At 41.0% G+C, this 15,454-nt stretch overlaps 1 protein-coding gene across 2 annotated transcripts in view; it reads right to left on the bottom strand.

Annotated features, from left to right (window-relative positions):
- The window catches only part of SLC18A1 (solute carrier family 18 member A1), a 28,996-nt gene extending 24,875 nt beyond the window's left edge, over nt 1–4,121 (bottom strand). Inside the window, exons 1-2 of one of the 2 annotated variants that reach the window (XM_049710699.1) lie at nt 2,043–4,121; nt 50–162 (exon numbers count right to left, since the gene is read on the bottom strand). The gene's annotated coding sequence lies outside the window, so the exon portion shown is untranslated. Of the gene's footprint in view, nt 1–49; nt 656–2,042 lie in introns of those variants that run through there. The other variant, XM_033429655.2, reaches the window with a different exon arrangement.
- Between the last annotated feature and the right edge of the window lie 11,333 nt (nt 4,122–15,454).

Here is a 15,454-nt window from a genome sequence, read left to right as displayed (position 1 = left end):
ACAAATTACAAGGAAGGATTAAATGTGTCCAGAGAGAAAAACATCTTACCTTAGAGCTCACCTTGTACAAGGTACTCAGTGAGGTATTGGCAGCTGTTAGCAGTTCAGCCAGGACTCTTCTCTGAAAGTGGATGTGCTGATGGATTTATTGCCACCTGTTATCTGGGGATGGGATGTCATGTGTACCTTTTGTCCACAAAGATTTAATTGGAACCTTAGCTCCCTGCATCACAGGCAGGAAAGCAGCACCGAAGAGGATAAAGAGAGGGGAGAAATTATCCTAAATAAAGAGGAACTGGGCTACACCATTTTTCATTCATGTTTATCTATCATCAAACACATTAACTTTTGTCTGGGTCTGAATACAAACTGGAAGACACAACAGAACAAGGGTACGGTTCCTCTCGCTTGTTACTTAGTCAAAGAGGCTCCACATACCCAACTGCTTTCGAGAAAGAAACAAATCTTACAACACCTGCAGGACCAAAAACAAAAGAAAAACAAACAAACAAACAAAAAAACTATGCATATTGTTCTTAAGTATAAAAACCCAACACCTATGGTCTCTGTGGAAGCACAGATTGCGCACTTCCATCTTTATATCCAAATACTAGCTCAAAGCCTGGCACGTGGAAGTCTCCAGTAAATATTTCTTGTATGAATGACTGGATGGATGGTTACATGAGAGAGTATGGCTCATTGTGGAATCTTCGAGTGGCCCTATAGATCTATACTCTTATGACATTAAGAGTCATCAGTCGGGCAAAGAACATAAATAATTTACAAAAGAGCAAATGGAACTGTTGAGCAGAGTAGCAGCAGAGACTTCTTAACTGTGGAATTTGTAGCCCCTCTAATTGTCTTAATTAACTTGGGAACTTTCAAGTTCAGGCTTAAAAAAAAAAAAAGAAAGAAAGAGATTTAAAGGAACCCTGGAAAGAGAAATAGGAAGGAATCAATAGAAATAGGAGGAGGGGAGTGTATGCGTTTGCTATTGCTGATATAACAAATTACCACAAACTTAATGGCTTATAACAACACAAATGTATTATCTTAGAGTTCTGGAGGTCAGAATTCCAAAATAGGTCTTATTGGGCTAAAACTCAAGGAGTTGGCAGAGGTGCAATTCTTCTGGAGACTCTAGGAGAGAATCTGTTACCTTGCCTTTTCCAGCCTCTAGAGGCCACCTTCATTTCTTGGCTCAGGGTTCCCTTCCACCTTCAAAGTCAGCAACACAGCATTAATTCTCTCTCTCTCTCTCTCTCTTCCATTTAACTCTCTGTCACTCTCTCTCTTAGCCTCTTGTCTCCCTCCTTCACTTAAAAGAACTCATGTGATGACATTGGCTCATTCAGATAATCCAAGATAATCTCCCCATCTCAAGATCCTGAACTCAATCACATCTGCAAAGGCCCTTTACCATGTAAGGTAACAGATTCACAGGTTCCAAGAATATGGTGTGGACATCTTGGGGGGGAGGAAGGGTCATTATTCTGACTACTGAAGGGAGCATGGCATACGGGCTCCCTTACATTCCTGTTGCCTTGAGCCTCTCTGAAAAGAGGGCATTAGGGCCAAAAGATAGAGGAGCGTATTAATAATAAAGACATTGACAAGATTCTGGGCATAAGGCAATGTCATGCTGGAGCCCAGATGACACTTCTACCGTGATGCCCTCCAGCCTAAGTACAGCTTTGGTACTCTGAGGTCTCAGGGCAGCCACCAGCAAAGCAAAGCTGTGTGTAGAGAGCATTAGCTGCAAAGAGCTTGTGTAGAGCACCTCCACAGGGAAGAACAAACTGTTTTGAGAGACCACCAAACTGCAAATGACCCATATAGTTGGAAAACCATGGTTTAGAGCAGCGGTCCCCAACTTTTTTGGCACCAGGGACCGGTTTCATGGAAGACAATTTTTCTACTGACAGGGCCGGGTTGGGGAGGGGAGATGGTGCTGGGATGATTCAAGCACATTACATTTATTGTACACTTTATTTCTATTATTATTACATTGTAATATACAATGAAATAATTATACAACTCACCATAATGCTGACAGAAGGCAGAGTTCAGGTGATAATGCGAGCAATGGGGAGCGGCTGTAAATACAGATGAAGCTTCACTCACTTGCCTGCTGCTCACCTCCTGCTGTGCAGCCCGGTTCCTAACAGGCCACAGACAGGTACCGGTCCGTGGCCCAGGGGTTGGGGATCCCTTGTTTAGAGGAGCAGAGGGCCTGAGAGACCATGTACTGGCTAAGAATCATCATACTTCGGGCATTAATAGAAATCATAGCACCAATAATAATAGCTCTCATTTACTGAGCCCTCCACTACATAGCAGACATGTTTCTACTATATGCATATATTATACATTATATATATCTCAGTTAACTGTAACCATGCTAGTATTCACAGGCTGGCCAAGTTTGGAGTGTTCTCATAAATGCCCATCACTGTTAATAATCACAGTGTTGTCTATCAAACAGAACTGAGGTCTTGGGACTTCCCTGGTGGTCCAGTGGCTGAGACTCTGCGCTCTCAATGCAGGGGGCCCAGGTTCAATCCCTGGTCAGGGAACTAGATCCCGCATGCTGCAACTAAGAGTTCACATGCTGCAAATAAAGATCCCGCATGCCACCATGAAGATCCTGTGTGCCACGACTAAGACCCAGTGCAGCCAAATAAATAAATAAATATTTTAAAAAAAAGAAAAAAGAAATGAGCCCTTATCTTCCTCCTGTTTAATTTTCTAATGTAAAAAATAAATAAATAAATAAGGACTTACCTGGCGGTCCAATGGTTAAGACTCCATGATTCCACTTAGGCGGGGGCAGGGGTTCAATCCCTGGTTGGGGAACTAAGATCCTACATGCTGTGCAGCACAGCCAGAAAAATAAAAAAAAAAAAGCTGGTGTGAATATGGGGAAATGTAAATTCATATACACTATTAGTGTGCAAATAGATACAATTCTTTTAGAAAGCAATTTGGCTTTCTATCTCTTGTCTTTCTTTTTTTCTTTCCTTTGGAAGAAGTTCTTTTTTTTTAATTAACATATAGTTAATTTACAATGTTGTGTTAGTTTCAAGAGCAAAGTGATTCAGCTATATATATATATGTACTTATATATATAATTTTTCAGATTCTTTTTCATTATAGGTTATTACAAAACATTGTGCTATACAGTAGGTCCCTGTTGTTTACCTGTTTTATATATAGTAGTGCATATATGTTAATCCCAAACTCCTTATTTATCTCCCCCCCAAATCTCCTGTCTTTCAAGTTATAAAATGTCCATATCTTTTAAACCTAGTAATTTCACTTTGTAGGAATCTAAGAATATAAAGTAAAATATGGGGGGAATATCACAGGTACAAAATTTTTATCAGCAGTGAGGGAAAAACTGGAAACATTTCTAATGTCCAACTGTAGAAAAGATTTAAGAATATGGGTTTGAAGGACTACCATGTTGCTGTTAAAACAGAGAAAGAAAGATTATTATGGAGGCTATATATCAACCTGGAAAAAATTATATATGTTTATACCTAGATATTACAATGGAAAGTAAAAAGTAGGGTATAAAACTTCATGTAAATTCACAGCGGCATTGTGCACAATTGCCAAAAGGAGGAAGCAACCCAAATGTTCATTGGTGGATGAATAAACAAAATGTGATATTTGCATACAGTAGAATATTATTCAGCCTTAAAAAGGAAGGAAGTTCTGACACATGCTACATGGATAAACCCTGAGGACATTATGCTAAGTTTAATAAGCCAGTCACGAGAAGACAAATATTGACTTCACTTATTTGAGCTAACTAGAGTAGTCAAATTCATAGAATCCGAAAGTAGAAAGGTGGTTTCCAGGGTCTGGAGGGAGGAGGAAGTGAGTTTTTGTTTTGCAAGCTGAAAAACGTCCAGAGGTTGGTTGGTTGCTCAACAACGTGTATATTCTTTTTTTTTTTTTTTTTTTTTTGCGGTACACGGGCCTCTCACTGTTGTGGCCTCTCCCGTTGCGGAGCACAGGCTCCGGACGCGCAGGCTCAGCGGCCATGGCTCACGGGCCCAGCCGCTCCCCGGCATGTGGGATCTTCCCGGACCGGGGCACGAACCCGTGTGCCCTGCATCAGCAGGCGGACTCTCAACCACTGCGCCACCAGGGAAGCCCCCAACGTGTATATGCTTAATGCTACTGAACTGTCACTTAAAATTGGCTAGGGTAATAAATTTTATGTTATGTATATTTTACTACAGTTAATGTTTTAAACTTTATGTGCATTGTCATTATATATCTCTAAAGATTCCATATACATAAAACAAATGCACCGAAGTTATATTAGTGGTTATCCTAAATGGCAAAAATTAGAGGAGATTTTTTATTTATTATCCAAATTATAGTGGGAAAATTTTGAAATAAAAAGTCACCAGTAAAAGTAAGAGCTTAGTCTGTGTGTAATTAGACTGGTAGACTCTGAGCCTCCAGGACTAATGATTTCTAGTCAGAGCAGCCTGTTGAGAACAGTCTAGAACTGAAATGGAACTTAGAGGCTCTTTGACAGCGGCTCTGTTATCACTCCAATTAAAGTGGCTGGAACACAGCATCCTCAGACAGATAGCTTTTTTCTGAAGACCAAATCACACGTGTAACCTAACTATACTTACGTTTGGCTTCGGCTGATGTGGCCTGCCAGAGTAGATGGTCCTGTGACTCTGACATGGAGGGTGCTTTTGTTTCTCCTTGTTTCCTCTTTCTCTTGCTGTACAAATATTTAACCATCAGTTCAGACTTCCTCTTATATCAAGAATATGTCAGCATTCCAGCCTCAGGCTGGAGAGGTCTGGTTCCTGTCACAGGCTTCTGAAAAGAAGGCCAGGGGATTTCTACTTTGTGGCTATCATCTACATGGCACTGTGGGCCCTGTAAGAGGGATCTGTGTCTAAAAACCTGGGAATTGCTGTGTCTCGTAAACTGAGGAAAGAGCTTGTTTCAGATAAAGGGAAACAAGGTGCTTTAAAAAACAAACTCAAAATGAGCTGGAACTTCATTGAATGTATTGTAGAGCAGCGGTCCCCAACCTTTTTGGCACCAGGGACTGGTTTCATGGAAGACAATTTTTCCATGGACCAGGGGTGGGGTGGGAGGGGATGGTTCAGGCCGTAATGCCAGTGATGGGGAGCGATGGGGAGCCGCAGATGAAGCTTCGCTCGCTCGCCCGCCGCTCCTGCTTTGTGGCCCGGTTCCTAACAGGCCGCAGACTGGTACCGGTCCACAGCCCAGCGGTTGGGGACCCCTGTTGTAGAGAACTGGTGGCAAACTCAGCAATAAGTAAGTAGACTGGAGATGGGGTACCAGCATCCTTTTACCTCCCCACCGGCAAACCAGCATCCTTTTACCCTCAGGGATCTTGAGGAAATATAGACTTGCTTATGGAGGCAGCAGACTCAGAAACATTTAAAGCCAAAGAAGATACAGAATCTGCCCCTGAGAAGCCAGCTTCCTTATCCCTAGAGCCAGGTCCCTTCAAACTCAGTCTGGATTTCCTTTGGCTAGGGCCACCAAGGGGAGCCTGCAGCTGTCCCATTACAATGTAGAACTTGGTAGGAGGATGCCCATGGTGGGTAGGACTTGCCCATGGGGGACTCTTCTGGCGTGGTTTCTCACCTGCTACCTCAGTCTTTTTCTTTGATTCTTCAGTACGGACCTAAGCCTCATGTCCACACGCCTGGCTATCTGGAACTCTCTACCTACTATCAACACTCCTTCATCTTTTCTTCCCTGGTGAGGACTCTCCTTTCTAATTCTTTACTGCCTCTCATTATGTCATTTCAAAATCCTCCCTTAACTATCAAGTTTCAGCCTGGCCATCTTCCCCTGATCATCAGAGGGTACCATCTCTGCCTAGTTTGACTCAAGCCTGCTCTGCTCAGGACACACAGCCTCAGCTACATTTACCAGTCAGCGTCCCCACCTCCTTTCCTTTAGTGCCAATTGCAACTATGCAGGGGGGACAAAAGGATTATTATGGGATCATAATCATCTGTGTGCAATTTTTGAAACTTGTAAAGGACTATAGAATTTAAAGAATCTTTCATTCAATAAATAAAAATAGGGACTTCCCTGGTGGTCTAGTGGTTAAGACTCCAGGCTTCCAGTGCAGGGGGCCTAGGTTTGATCCCTGGTCAGGGAACTAGATCCCACTTTCCACAACGAAAAGCTCCCATGCCGGAACTAAAGATCCCACATGCCGCGATGAAGATCCCACCTGCTGCAACTAAGACCCCATGCAGCCAAATAGAGAAATAAATATTTTTAAAAAAGAAAGAAGGAAGGAAGGGAGGGAGGGAGGGAGAGGGAAAGAAAGAAGGAAAGGAAAGAAGGAAGGAAGGAAGGAAGAGAAAAGAAAGAAAAGAAAAGAAAATGTTAAAAAAAAAAAAAAGAACTCCAAACAAAACAAACAAAAAAAACAAGACTGGCCAAGAGCCAGATGCAGAGATATAATATTTTATGGCACTTGTGACATTTTTCCTTGAATTAGAGTTATCTGCTTCTAGACTGTAAGCTACTCAAGAACACGTTTTTATCTTAGTCATCTTTGTATTCCACACAGCACCTGGCATCTTGCCCAGTAGAGATGCTCTGTAACTATTTGTTACTGTTATTGATGATGATAATGAACATTCTTGCCTCTCTAAGCATTAAGACTGGCTGAGGTATTGGAAGCCCCCCGGAAGGAGACTTGTACTTTCCCAGAGCCTCATTGCTTAAGAATGGGAATAAAGAAATTCAAACTTCCATTAGAAATTCAGCTCCCAAACCTACCCATCCCTGACTGTGTGAGCAGAATTCCACAGGCAGGACTGCGAGTTTTAAAATCCACCACTAACCCTTAGCATCTTAGCCTCAGTCATGGCTTCTTATTAACTTTAATTAATAGACTAGAATTGGAAAATCTACCATCCCACAAACCATTGATCAGACAGCCTGTGGAAATGTCCACGACTTTAGTGGGATATGAAAGGCCAATGGTAAATTCTCATAGGAACAAAGGCCATGGTTTCTATAAATATCTTTCTATAAATACCAGGAAGCAGAGAAGAAGCACCTGAATTAGCAGGGTTCGGGTCCTGGTTCGGCCATTTACTAGTTGTGAGACTTTGGAGAAACCACCTAACTTTTCTGTGCCTCAACTTATAGAGTTTTAGTTAACTTTGCTAATTTATAGAGTTCCTGTGATGATTTAGTGAGAAAATTAACAACCAGCACTTAGAAGAATGCCTGTAACATCATAGCGCATAATATTACATCCTATGCGCTTATCAGAAAAACAGTAACACCTTGACTCTGCTCTGGCTGAATTTCTCTAATTGTTGGGGAAATATCCAAACACTAAGTTCCCTAAAATAAATTGCTCTTCAAAATGTACTATCCACCATGAACTGCTTCAGAGCTGTTACGTCTTGCTAACCATGAGAATTTATGCACCTTGCTCAAGAAACACATGGGACATGCAATATTGTTCCTCTAATCCAAATTGGCCCCAAATTCTGTCTAACCAAAAAGATCTGCCTTCCTGTGGAGACTAATCTGACCTCGGTAAATCCTAGCTGACCTTTCTCTTACCAGTTAGACAATGTAGCATGTCATCCATGCTGTTTTACATATTCTCTCTGTCAAATCGTGTGTGTTAATCTTGTCTCTACAATTTAGCCTTTAGCTCCTTAGCAACATACTTTACAGTAATGTCACCTTTGCTTTAAAGATGTGACACAGGCCCAGAGACACTGTCTGTCTGAAGACACAGAGCTCGGCCCAATGTACTTACTACTTGAGAGCAAGAACATGCCCTCTAGTTCTTCTGAGGTTTTCCAGTGCCTAGCACGATGCTGAGTGCATTATCAGTGCTCATTCAAAATGCATTTCTTTCTTTTTATTTATTTATTTTCGGCTGTGTTGGGTCTTCATTGCTGCTCGCAGGCTTTCTCTAGTTGTGGTGAGCGGGGGCTAATCTTTGTTGCGGTGCACAGGCTTCTCACTGTGGTGGCTTCTCTTGTTGTGGAGCACGGGCGCTAGGCGTGTGGACTTCAGTAGTTGCAGCACGCAGGCTCAGGAGTTGCAGCACGCAGGCTCTAGGGCACCAGGGCTTCAGTAGTTGTGGCGCGCGGGCTCAGTAGTTGTGGCTCGTGGGCTCTAGAGCGCAGGCTTAGTAGTTGTGGTGCATGGGCTTAGTTGCTCCATGGCATGTAGAATCTTCCCGGACCAGGGCTTGAACCCATGTCCCCTGAGTTGGCAGGTGGATTCTTAACCACTGCACCACCAGGGAAGTCCCAATATGTATTTCTTGATAAAAAATGTCATTCAAGCTTTCACTGCACCTTCGCAATGAGTACATCCTAAGTAACCAAGGAAATAAGGCCCTTTTCTGGCAATGGTCTGACTGATGTTGAGACGGTACAGGCACATTGCCATGACACCTTAAGGAAAGGTGGAAATGATCCAAATTAGAATAAATCCTTAGAACTTTTCCTGAGAATCCCAGATGTTCCAAGTCCAGCTTGTCCCCAGGTCATCTTTGCAACTAAATAGGGGGCTTCAGACACCAGGTCAGAGCTCAGGTCTTGGATTCTCATTTCAGATCATCAGAAGCCCCCACCTGTCTTCGAAATAATTTGGTCTTCTAAAGTTCCCCTACATGGGGATAGAACAGCCCATCTGTAACTAGCCTGCATCAGAGGGAATCTTCCAGACTTATCCTAATGTGTACACAGGTGACAGAACCAGAACTGGGCAGCTAAGGAGGCTATGGAGCAAAAAAAAGCATGGTCTCGGGCTTCCGTGGTGGCGCAGTGGTTGAGAGTCCGCCTGCCGATGCAGGGGACACAGGTTTGTGCCCCGGTCCGGGAAGATCCCACATGCCGCGGAGCGGCTGGGCCCGTGAGCCATGGCTGCTGAGCCTGCGTGTCCGGAGCCTGTGCTCCACAACGGGAGAGGCCCACGTACTGCAAAAAAAAAAAAAAAAAAAGCATGGTCTAAAGTCTAGGTAGGTTCAATTGTCTTCCTAGTCCTGCTACTGCCTTGCTTCTGGAACTTGGGAAATCACTTTATTTCCCAGAGCTTTGGTTCCCTCATTTGTAAATTGGAGAGTTAGGTCTAGTTGATTCCCAAGGTCTATTCCAAGTCTAACAATCATAAACTAGTCTTAGAGGTAAAACAATGAGTTCTCATCGAATGTTGACCCTGTGTCATCCTTTACTACTTTCTTTGCCGCAAATTCCTTCCAGGTCTCTGCAATACAGAACTTTTCATTTGCCTGACCACATGCTTACTTTACCACTAGTTGAAACTGCTGCCTGTTAAAAAGAAAACTGTAACATTTTAAACAGAAGTACCTTAATATTTCTAATTTTATTTCTGATTAAAAGTGTAATGTAGGATCATACCAATAAAATGACAAATATAAAGAATGCAAAACATCCCATAACTCAGAGGTAGATACTGGTAACATCTATATATGTTTCTGTCCAATAATTTCTCTAAGGGTATATGTATACCTATAGATAATAGAGATTATACTGTGTATGACATTTTCTATAGAATTTCTACTCAATACTGTATTGTGAAAATTTTTTCCATGTTTGAGATATTTTTCTGTCTGTCCTAAAGTCTGAGTAATATTTCAACAAATAAATGCATCAGCATTTATCCAACTGATTCATTTTGTCTGGAACATTTGGGATGAGAAAGGGCTATCTTGATCTGGCAACAAAAGAAAGTCTTTGACAAAGGGCACCCAGAGTTTCAAGACACTTTTTCCCACTACCAGAGAATGATACAGCCAGCACCTGGTAAGGGAACTTCCAGCCATTGGCCTCTTCTTGGGTTTATATGCTTAAACATTGCACTGTTCACACTTAAGCAGTCATGTTCTAATCATAGGGGGCCCTCTGCTGTCCCCTTTCTTTCCACAACACATTAGTGACCCTAGTGACAATGAAAGTAACATGAAATAGAACAAGAGATCTCAGTTTTCAGGAGGTCAAAGTATAGTTTCCAGCCTATAGAGCTCACTCTGCATCTGATGGTCAGAATTAGAAAATACCCAACACAGAAAGAGAAATATATATATATATGAATTAATTAGCTCGCTCTCCCATCTCATGCTGAAATTTTTATGTTGATTATCTTACACTGGTTTATGCCTTGTTACATGGAAATGTACAGACCTAGTGATTTGATTTGCTGTGGTTTGTCTTCATAATGTTTTCCTTGATGAGGATTTTCCAGCAAATGAAGAAAGACAAATATTATATGGGAAAAATTAGGTCACTGGCATGAGCTTTTCTTCCCCTGCCCTTCTATAATTTTCTTCCTCTTAATCATTTGTGAAAAAGAGTGTTTGCATTTCTGTTTGCACTGTTGATTTCTGGAAGCCTTCTTTTAAATTCTTGAGAACTATGGCAAGAAATCTTCCCAAATGACATATGGAGACTCAGAGACAAAAGGAATTGGGGATTGGCTCCGGGTCACACTGTGCTTATGTGGACAGTCAACACTGAGACTGGGGCTGGTGACTCTGAGTCTCATGTTCCAACCACATTCCCTGCTGCTGAGGCCAGCTGGTCTTGCATTCTTTGGGATAAAATAAGGATAGGATTTCAACAAATAATAAGAGGACAGTAACCAGTACACAATCTGATAGGGTGAGTGTTCCTTAGGAAAAACCCTCCATATAGAAGTATAAAATTAGTGGAGAACTGTTCATCCTTAGGAAAGGAGAACCCCATTTGCATTCATCTACTAGATATTCATTATGTATTATGTGCAAGTTACCTTGCTAAGTACTATAGACAGAAGACACAAGATAATTATAAGATATAGTCCCTGTTACTTCCCTGTTGAGTAGTGGTAGGAATCCACCTGCCAATGCAGGGTACACAGGTTCGAGCCCTGGCCCAAGAAGATCCCACATGCCACAGAGCAACCCATGTGCCACAATTACTGAGCCTGTGTTCTAGAGCCCGCACACTGCAACCACTGAGCCCACGCACCGCAACTACTGAACCCCACGCACCTAGAGCCCGTGCGCCACAACCAAAGAAGCCACTGCAATGAGAAGCCCGTGCACCGCAATGAGGAGTAGCCCCCTCTTGCCGCAACTATAGAAAGCCCATGTGCAGCAACAAAGACGCAACACAGCCAAAAAAAAAAAGATATAGTCCCTGCTTAATACAATCTAGTCAGGTAGCTATGCCATTTATAAACCTCTTAGAAAACAGCCTGACACATAGTAATTAATATGTACATGATTGATCAAAGTATACAATAACAATGCTAGTTAAAACATATTTAGCCCTTGCTATTTGCCAAACACTTTGCAGTAATCTCTTTTAATGCTTATAACAAGCTTATAAAGAAGGTAGTATTATGATCCTCAGTTTGCAAATGCGACCTAGAGACAATAAACAAATAAATTTTTGTTCCAGATCATAGAACTAAGAAAACCAGGACTTCAACTAAGTTGTCTGGCTCCAGAGCCTCTTAAACATAATACTGTATTCTACCCCCTCCACCAGGTGATGCTCTCTGTGTGAGTGTATGAGACTGGACATCTAACATTCTAGAACAAAAAATTAGGCACCCCCCCCACCACAAAGCCCCACAATATCAATTATTTATATCACTGCACTGTCTTCTGATTATTAGCAGTGTACAAAAGTGTTGCAATTGGTCTATATCTGTTTTAGCTCTTTTCACTCACTATTATTTTATATAAATAGTTCCATACACTTAAATTCCACTAGCTTATACATCATATGCATGCCAGTAGCCATTAAATATAGAATCCTTGTCTAGTTCATTATTGCTAGATATTTAGGTTGCTACTTCATTTTCACTATGATGAATAACCATATTGCCATAACAAGCTATAAACATATTCCTTTGGTTAATAAGCCCATTAGTGAGATTGCTCAAACAAATTATTGGATCAAACACTACGAACAGTGTTGTGATCCCCGACCCACAGCAGGTTGCTCTCCAGAAGGACTGGCCAGTTTACAAAGCCAGGAGAAACGTGTTGGTGCATCCCTTAGTCCCTAATCCTGCCAGTGCTTAAAAAAAGAATCACTGGGTTAGTTTTGCTAATTTAACAAATACAGTAGAACCTCACGCTGTTCCAGTCTGAATTCCTTCATTATTAGGGAAACTGTTCCATAATTTCCTAACTATATTTTTCTATGCGTAGAATATTTGTTTTACCCTTTGTCTTTCTTATAAATTAAGGAAATACTTTTTTTAAAACCATGAGGAACAGTGTATAAATATTAATCCTCTAAATAACTGAGAAATTCTCATATTCAGTTTCACTTGATTAATAGTTTTGAATTACCTCAACTCTATACAGATACCATCATAGGACCCTAAGACATTATAAAATAAAAATAACAGTAATTGTCTAAAAAGTTGGAGATGGTGCCAAGTAATAGCAGATATCTGACAGTACCGTATAGAAATATGATTCTATAAATGGAAATACCACTTTTCCAATTACTCAATGATGCTCAGCTATTTTGTTTTCTTTAAGTTTCAGGCTCCTGTGAGAATCTGACAAAAACCTATGGGTCATCTCCATAAAAGATACCCATATGCATACATTTTGCACAAGGTCTCATAGATTTCCACGGGTCCCCAGTTAATCATTCCCGTTACAGCAGTGTTATCTCTATCATTTTTTTCTTCAAAATGTTTCTCCTAACTACCCTCTTCTCTACATCCCATTGCTGACCCCCTTGGTCTGTATCTGAGTTTACAGAGAGGAACGGCACGAGAAAAAAATATAAATGGACACTTACCATTGCTCTCATTACAGTGATGAGATCCGTGATGGAGTTAAGGCCAGCGTGCCGTGGAGGTAGAGCCATCACTCTACTTCGAGTCATCACTGCTCACCCCAGACAATTACAATGCTTCCTAACTGGTTTCAATCTCTCCTTTGCCTTCTGCCCCAATTCAATTTTTTTTTTTTCTTTTTGCGGTACGCGGGCCTCTCACTGCTGTGGCCTCTCCCGTTGCGGAGCACAGGCTCCGGACGCGCAGGCTCAGCGGCCATGGCTCACAGGCCCAGCCGCTCCACGGCACGTGGGATCTTCCCAGACCAGGGCACGAACCCGTGTCCCTTGCATTGGCAGGTGGTTCCTCAACCTCTGCGCCACCAGGGAAGCCCCCAATTCACTTTTTGCTTAGCAGAACAAGATGTCTTTTTAAAGCCTAACCAGATCACATTATCCCTTCGTAAAATTCTCTAATCACACTAAGAATAAAATTCAAACCCCTAGCCACAGTTTCCAAGGCTCTATCTGACCTGGCCCAGTCCTTCTCCTATTGTTCTCTGCTAAGCTGAATCCATCCTAGCCCCCTTTCCTTTCGCCTCAGGACTTTTCCACTTTTCTACCTGAATCACATGTCTCCTGGAGCTTCCATGACTTTCTTTCTCTCTTCATTTAGATCTCAGATGGCTGAGAGGTACATTTCCTGACCACACTTTCTAAAATCTTCTCTCCACTCTGATCATTTTTTTACCGTTCACTCTGTTTTATAATTTTTCATCCCATTTGTCACTACCAGGCACTTTATTAATAAACCATTTGTTTTCTGACTTTTCCACTCTTATAAGCGCCATGAGGACAAGGACTTTGTTTAGGTATTGGTGTATATCTAGGACTCACAACAGTACCCAGTGCACACAATAAGTTGCTCCAATATCTATTAAATAAACGTTGGGACTAATACTTTGTTTATGCACTACAGACCATAACTGATTCCTGCTCACAGAGTAAAAAGTTAAAGAAAACTTTTTTTTGCGGCACACGGGCCTCTCACTGTTGTGGCCTCTCCCGCTGCGGAGCACAGGCTCTGGACACGCAGGCCCAGCGGCCATGGCCTACGGGCCCAGCCGCTCCGTGGCATGTGGGATCCTCCTGGACCGGGGCACGAACCCGCGTCCCCTGCATCGGCAGGCGGACCCCCAACCACTGCGCCACCAGGGAAGCCCCAAAGAAAACTTTTTAAAAAGTAAAAATCTTGAACTACTCCTAAAATAAAAGGATAAAAAGTGTAGTGATAGCTAACAGTCTGGTATTCATATCTGAAACTTACCTACTATTGGGAAAATTAGCATGAGAAGGCCAGATCTGAAATTTTTATAAAAAAGAAAGCTATCATACATTGTATTTGAAAAAAAAATCAGTGCAAACACATATTAAAGGATTAAAACTACATAGAAAGTTTATTAGATTAAAAGTAGAATTCACTCTCTTATTCATATTCATACATATATATATATACTTAAAATGTATACAAATTAACCTATTCTACGTACTATTTTGCAATTGCTTTTAAATTGCTTTTTTTAAAATTGCAATTCCTTTAGAAAACTTATCTTGGAGGTTTTTTAAAATTACATCACTTAAGGCTAAACTAATTCTTCAAAGGTTGAGGAATACGTTTGACTAGATAGGCCATACCTTATGAATAGGCATTTAATTTAGATTATTTCTACAGTTTTTCTATTTCAAAAATGTTTCAATAAATATCTCTGTATATATACACGTATAAATACAGATTAATATAGATCATATATATTATATATAATAATATATAATGTGATATCCAATTTAATTGAACATATTTGTCAGATATGCACATATATGTATATATGTAATTTTCCTGAGGATAAAGCAAGTTCCTAGGAATAAAATATTTGAATCTGATACCATCAAATTGCTCTTCTAGACACCAATTATGCTTTTAGCAATAAAATTTGAAAATTCTTTTTTTCTTATACTCTTGACAACTTTTTTTGGGGGGTGGTGAAGTAGAAAAGGATAGCTTTATTGCTTTACCAGGCAAAGGAGGACACAGCAGGCTCCTGCCTCGAAAAGCTACGTGTCCCTACTCTTGACAACTTTGGACATTAGTTAAAAATTATAGTCATTCCCATGAATTAAAACAAAATGGCACCTCATATTATTTCGCCTTTTTTTAAAAAATTATAAGACATAGTAAATGATGCTAAATCTCACTCAAAATTAAGGAGCACTTGCTTCAGTGGTTTGGTTCAAAAGGGCTATGGGTATATGTAACAAAGGTCATGGAGATGCGATGCCCCTAAAGTAGAGTTTAAATAACTAAGTAATGATCACTTCATTTGTAATCCGACACCATCATATACAGTTCAACCCCTACAATTTTCACCTATGTAAGAAAGCTTATTGTTTTCCATTAAGCATATATCTTCCCATTATATCACAATGGTCTTCTAATGGCCAAATAAAATGGATACTTGTAGTACTCCTATTACTTCTCTTCTCGTCAGTTTTTGGCATTAACAGTACAGTAATCCCTCTTTAAGATTTTCTCTTCTTTTTGCTTCTAGAACATGTGCTCTGCGTTCTCTCCA

The sequence above is a fragment of the Orcinus orca genome, chromosome 6 (genome assembly GCF_937001465.1).
Source record: "Orcinus orca chromosome 6, mOrcOrc1.1, whole genome shotgun sequence".
Taxonomy (NCBI): Eukaryota; Metazoa; Chordata; class Mammalia; order Artiodactyla; family Delphinidae; genus Orcinus; species Orcinus orca.
This window is presented reverse-complemented; position numbering and strand designations above follow the sequence as displayed.